Below are 6,807 nucleotides of genomic sequence, written 5' to 3'. Positions count from 1 at the left end.
GGAGAGGAGACAGGATATACTGGTCAGGAGGACCTGAAATTCATTAATAGCTACATCTTTGGGGATGGGAGGTAAGGTCAATAAGAGTTTGGTTTTTCCATTCCTGCATTCCAAGACCTCCTTGGTTTTATCTGCTTTTTCAACCTTGGGTCACCACACAAGCTCCATGCAAGAAACAGTATAAAAACAGCACAAACACATCCTGTCCTTCACTCGTGTTAGCATAGTATTGGATTGGCTAAAAATTTGTTTGGGTTTTAAACTTTTTGGCCAACCTAACAGAAAAAGAGCTTTGAGTTTGTGACTGGAATTAAAAATTGAGGAAAAGTATGAGTGTTAGACAAGAAAATTATTAATTGTAGAGCCAAAGCATTTAATCAAAAGAAGTTTTGGTTTCAAACACATCTGAAGGTTAGCTGCAAGGTATGTCTGAATGGAAAGCAGACCTACATTTATGTAATAACATAGAAGAGAGAAAACACTGAAGAACATGGCAGGATTGTGCCATAAATGGTTATGATAGTCATAAAATTGAAATCATGTTTGTGTTGCAAACACTATAGCCTCAGGAAAAGCAAATACCAATATCACCTGTGGTGAAAATTTAGCACGAAGAAAGACTGCAAATTGAACTAGTGATGAGAAGAACATATGGAAATCATGTTATCATGGCATGGTTCTGGCTTGTGTAAAACCCTAGTCATAGTTAGGGTCTAACTCTTAGTCATTTTTGATGAGGAGCTTTAAAACAACCATTCTGAGATAGAAAGAGAAAGGAAAAAAATGATACAAAAAATACCAGAAGGCAAATGATAGATGTAGTAGTGTTAGTCATTCAGTCATGTCCAACTCCACAACTCCATGGAGTATAGTCTGCAAGGCTCTTCTGTCCATGGAATTCTCCAGGCAAGACTACTGGAGTGGAAATGATAAGATGGCAATAGTAAATCACTATATATCAATAGTCATGCTAAAGATATATGGATTTAATTCACCAATCACAAAATATAGAGTGGCAGAATGGATTTAAAAGACAAAGAAAAAGAACAAGATCTACTCATGTACTGCCTATAAGAACTTTGTTTCAGCTCTAAAGACACACATAGGTTCAAAGTGCAGGGATGAAAAAGATTTAACTCAATCCAACTTCTTTTCTGATTACAGTGGTATGAAAATAGAAGTCAACAGCTGAGGAAAGCTGGAAATTTTACAAATTTATGGAAACTAAACACATTTCGAAACAACCAATTGGTCTAAGAACAAGTCAAAGGGGGCAGGGGGAATGATCTCTAAACAAATGAAAATAGAAACACACCATATCAACACTTATGGGATGCAGCAAAAGCAGTTCTGAGAAGAAAGTGAACAGCAATAAGTTCATTTATTAAGAAATTAGAAAGATTGAAAATAACCTTAATTTATGCTTTAAGGAACTAGAAAAAGAAGAACTAGGGCTTACTCCCTGCTGGTTTAGTGGTAGAGTCCATGTCAAGGAGGAGATGTGAGTTTTATCCCTGAGTTAGGAAGTTCCCCCAGAGAAGGAAATGGCAATCTATGCCAGCATTCTTGCCTGAGAAAAATCACACTGACAGAGGAGCCTGGCAGGCTACAGTCCATGGAGTCACAAAAGAATCAGACACATCTTAGCAACTAAACAAAATTAAACTCAAAGTTCGCAGAGGGAAGGAAATAATAAAGATCAGAATCAATAATGGAAGTAAATTAAATAGACAACAGAAAAATAATAGAAAGGATTGACAAAACCAAGATCTGGTTCTTCAAAAAGTTAAACAAAATTTACAAGCATTTAGCATTATTTTTAGAAAAAAGGAGAAAAAATTCAAATATATAAAATTAGAAATGAAAAAGGAGACATTACAACTAACTACAGAAACACACAGAATCATAAAAGACTATTATGAACAAAGATATGCCAAAAAATTAGATAACCTAAGAAGTGAATAAATTTCTAGAAGCACACAACCTACCAAGACTGAATCATGAAGTAACAGAAAAGTTGAATAAACCAACAACAAGAGGTTTAATCAATAATCAAAAACCTCCCTACATAGAAAACCCAGAAACATATCAGCTCACTGGAAAGCTTCACCAAACATTCAAAGAACAAGTAATACCAATCCTTCTCAAAATCTTCCCAAAAATTGAGGGGGAGGGAATACTTTCAAACTCATTCTACAAGGCCAGGATTACCTTATACACCATAGCCATTTAGGATTTATCCATGAGATGCAGGGTGGTTCAACATATGTAAATCAATAAATGCAATATGATTTATTAATAAAAAAAAGATAAAAATCACCTGATTACTCAATAGATGCAGGAAAAGCACCTGACAAAACATTCTTTCATGATTAAAAAAAAAAGAAAAAAATTCAGAAAATTGGGTATAGAAGGATTACAGCTCAACACAATGAAGGTCATATATATGACAAATTCACAGCTAACATTATACTCAGTGGAGAAAAGCTGAAAATCAGGAACATGAAAAGGATGCCCATTCCCACCATTCTTATTCAATACAATACCAGAAATCCTAGCTAGGACAATTAGTCAAGACAAATAAATGGTATCCAGATCAGGAAGGAAGAAGTAAAATTCTCACCACTTGCAGATGATATAATTTAGTATACAGAAAATCCCAAAGACTCAACCAAAAAACTTTTGGAAGTAATTAACAATTTCAGTAAAGTTGTAGGCTACAAAATCAACATACAGAAATCAGTTGCTTTTCTATATAATAATGACGGAACATCTGAAAAAGAAAATTTTAAAAACTGTTCCAGTTACATAGCTTCAAAAACAGTAAAATACTTAGGTATAAGTTTAACCAAGAAACTGAAACTACAAGACTTTGCTGAAAGAAATTGAAGATGATATAAACAAATTGAAGGACATTCTGTGTTTATGGATTGGAACAATTAATGCTGTTAAAATTGCCTATATACCCTTAATCATCCATAGATTCAGTCCCCATCAACTTACAGTGTTATTCTTCATCGAAATAGGAAGAAAAATCCTAAAATTTGTGTAGGATAACAAAAGATCCCCAATAGCCAAAACAACGCTTAGGAAAAAAGAACAAAGTCAGAGGTATCATATTTCCTGCTCAAACTATACTACGAAGATACAGTAATAAAAAGAGTATGGCATTGGCACAAAAACAGATTCATAGAACAATGGAATGGAATAGAATAAAGAGCCCAGATATTAAACTCTTGCCTATACAGTAAATTAATATTTGACAAGGGAGTCTAGAGTACCCAATGGAGAAAGGATAGTCACTTCAACAAATGATATTGGGAAAACTGAACAAACACATGTAGAGCAATGAAATTAGATCCCCATCTTACAAAACCCATGAAAAATCACTCCAAATGGATAAAAGATTTAACCATGAGACTTGATACTGTAAAACTCCTAGGAGAAAATGTAGAGTGGAAGCTTGTCAGCATCGGTCTTGGCAATGATGTTTTTTTGGATATGACACCAAAATCACAAACAGCAGAGGCAAAAACTGACAAATGGGACTACATCAAGTTTAAAAGCTTTTGCACAGCAAAAGAAACAATGAAGGAAATGAAAAGACAACCTACAGAATGGAAAATAAAGTTTTTAAACCATGCATTGCAAACCATGTATCAGATAAGGGGTTAATATACAAAATATGTAAGCAACTCAGAATTCAATTGCAAAAAAACAAACAGTCTGATTAAAACCTGGGTAGAATAACTAAATATATGCTTTTCTAAAGAAGACATGGTACAACAGGTACATGAAAAATGGCCAACAGGTACATGGAAAATAGTGGTTAACATTGATAATCATCAAGGAAATGCAAGTCAAAACCATAATGAGACTTTGCATCACACATGTTAGAATAGCTATTATCAAGAAGACAAAATATCTTGTCAGTGCTATTGACAATGTGGAGAAAAGGGAATGCAAATGTGTTGGTGGGAACGTAAATTGGTTCAACCACTATGGAAAACATCATAGAATTTTCCTCAAAAAATTAAAAACAGTACTACCTTATGAACAGAAATCCCACTTCTGGGTAGATACCCAAAGGAAATGAAGACCGGATTTTGAAGAGATAAATCAGTCCCATGTTCGCTGCAGCATTATTTACAAAAGCAGAGATATGGAAACAACGTAGGTGCCTATCAGTGCATGGATGGATGAAGAAGATGTGAGATATCTTCAGGGTTTAGATTATCAAGTCATGTGAGAAAGCTGATTCTTGTGCCTAAACTTATCCTGACATGATTTCTGGTGATTTTTTACTTTGGACTTGACTTGCCCATTTTGGAGAAGCTCTATACAGTCAACAAAACAAGGAGGAGCTGACTGTGGCTCAGATCATGAACTCCTTATTGCCAAATTCAGACTTAAATTGAAGAAAGTAGGTAAAACCACTAGACCATTCAGGTATGACCTAAATCAAATCCTTTGTGATTATACAGTGGAAGTGACAAATAGATTCACGGGATTAGATCTGATAGAGTGCCTGAAGAACTATGGACAGAGGTTCATGATATTGTACAGTAGGCAGTGATCAAGACCATCCCCAAGAAAAAGAAATGCAAAAAGGCAAAATGGTTGTCTGAGGAGGTCTTAGCTGAGAAAAGAAGAGAAACAAAGGAGAAAAGGAAAGATTTACCCATTTGAACGCAGAGTTCCAAAGAATAGCACAGAGAGATAAGAAAGGCTTCCTCAGTGATCAGTGCAAAGAAATAGAGGAAAATAATAGAATGGGAAAGACTAGAGAGCTCTCCTGGAGAAGGCAATGGCACCCCACTCCAGTACTCTTGCCTGGAAGATCCCATGGATGGAGGAGCCTGGAAGGCTGCAGTCCATGGAGTCGCTGAGGGTTGGACACGACTGAGCGACTTCAATTTTACTTTTCATTTTCACTCTTCACTCTCATGCATTGGAGAAGGAAATGGCAACCCACTCCAGTGTTATTGCCTGGAGAATCCCAGGGATGGGGGAGCCTGGTGGGCTGCCGTCTGTGGGGTCACACAGAGTCGGACATGACTGAAGTGACTTAGCAGAGAGCTCTTCAAGAAAACTAGTGATACCAAGGGAATATCTCATGCAAAGATGGGCACAATAAAGAACAGAAATGGTATGGACCTAACAAAAGCAGAAGTTATTAAGAACAGGTGGAAAGAATACACAGAAGAACTACACAAAAAAGATCTTCAAGACCCAGATAACCACAATGTTTGATCACTCACCAAGAGCCAGACATCCTGGAATGTGAAGTCAAGTGGGCCTTAGGAAGCATCACCATGAACAAAGCTAGTGGAGGTGATGGCATTTCAACTGAGCTGTTTCAAATCCTAAAAGATGACTCTGTGAAAGTACTTCACTCAATATGCCAGCAAATTTGGAAAACTCAGCAGTGGCCACAAGACTGGAAAAGGTCAGTTTGCATTCCAATCCCAAAGAAAGGCAATGCCAAAGAATGCTCAAACTACTGCACAATTGTGCTCATCTCACACTCTAGCAAAGTAATGCTCCAAATTCTCCTAGCCAGGCTTGAACAGTATGTGAACCAAGAACTTCCAGATGTTCAAGCTGGATTTAGAAAAGGCAGAGGAACCAGACATCAACTTGCCAACACCCGTTGGATCATCAAAAAAGCAAGAGAGTTCCAGAAAAATATCTATTTCTATATCTGAACTACTCCAAAGCCTTTGACAGTGTGGACCACAACAAACTGGAAAATTTTTCAAGAGATGGGAATACCCATCTGACCTGCCTCCTGAGAAATCTGTATGCAGGTCAAGAATCAACACTTACAACTGGACGTGGAACAACAGACTGGATCCATCCAAACTGGGAAAGGAGTCCATCAGGGTTGTATATTGTAACCCTGCTCCTTTAACTTATATGCAGAGTATATCATGCAAAATGCCAGGCTGGATAAAGCACAAGCTGGAATCAAGGTTGCCAGGAGAAATATCAATAACCTCAGATATGCAGATGACATCAGCCTTATGGCGGAACTAAACTAGAGAAGAAATAAACTAAAGAGCTTCTTGATGAAAGTGAAAGAGAAGAGTGAAAAAGTTGGCTTAAAACTCAACATTCAAAAAACTAAGATCATGGCATCTGGTCCCATCACTTCATGGCAAATAGATGGGGAAACAATGGAAACAGTGACAGACTTTATTTTCTAGGCTCCAAAATCACTGTAGATGATGACTACAGCCATGAAATTAAAAGACAGTTGCTCCTTGGAAGAAAAGCTATGACAAACCTAGATAGCATATTAAAAAGCAGAGACATTACTTTGTCAACAAAGGTCCATCTAGTCAAAGCTATGGTTTTTTCAGTAGTCATGTACGGATGAGATAGTTGGACTATAAAGAAAGTTGAGCATTGAATAATTGATGCTTTTGAACTGTAGTGTTGGAGAAGACTCTTGAGAGTCCCCTGGACTGCAAGGAGATCCAACAGTCAGTCCTAAAGGAAATTATTCCTGAATATTCACTGGAAGGACAGCTGTAGGAGGTGAAACTCCAATACTTTGGCCACCTGATGCAAAGAACTGACTCTTTGGAAAAGACCCTGATGCTGGGAAAGATTGAAGGAAGGAGGAGGAGGGGATGACAGGGCATCACCGACTTGATGGACATGAATTTGAGCAAGCTTTGGGAGTTGGTGATGGACAGGGAAGCCTGGTGTGCTGTAGTCTGTGGAGTTGCAGAGAGTTGGACATGACTGAGCAACTGAACTGAACTGAACTGAGAATTCAAAGGAAAAATGTGAAAAAAG

The sequence above is a fragment of the Capra hircus genome, chromosome 3 (genome assembly GCF_001704415.2).
Source record: "Capra hircus breed San Clemente chromosome 3, ASM170441v1, whole genome shotgun sequence".
Taxonomy (NCBI): domain Eukaryota; kingdom Metazoa; phylum Chordata; class Mammalia; order Artiodactyla; family Bovidae; genus Capra; species Capra hircus.
The sequence above is the reverse complement of the archived record's forward strand: the minus strand, read 5'-3'. Positions refer to the sequence as shown.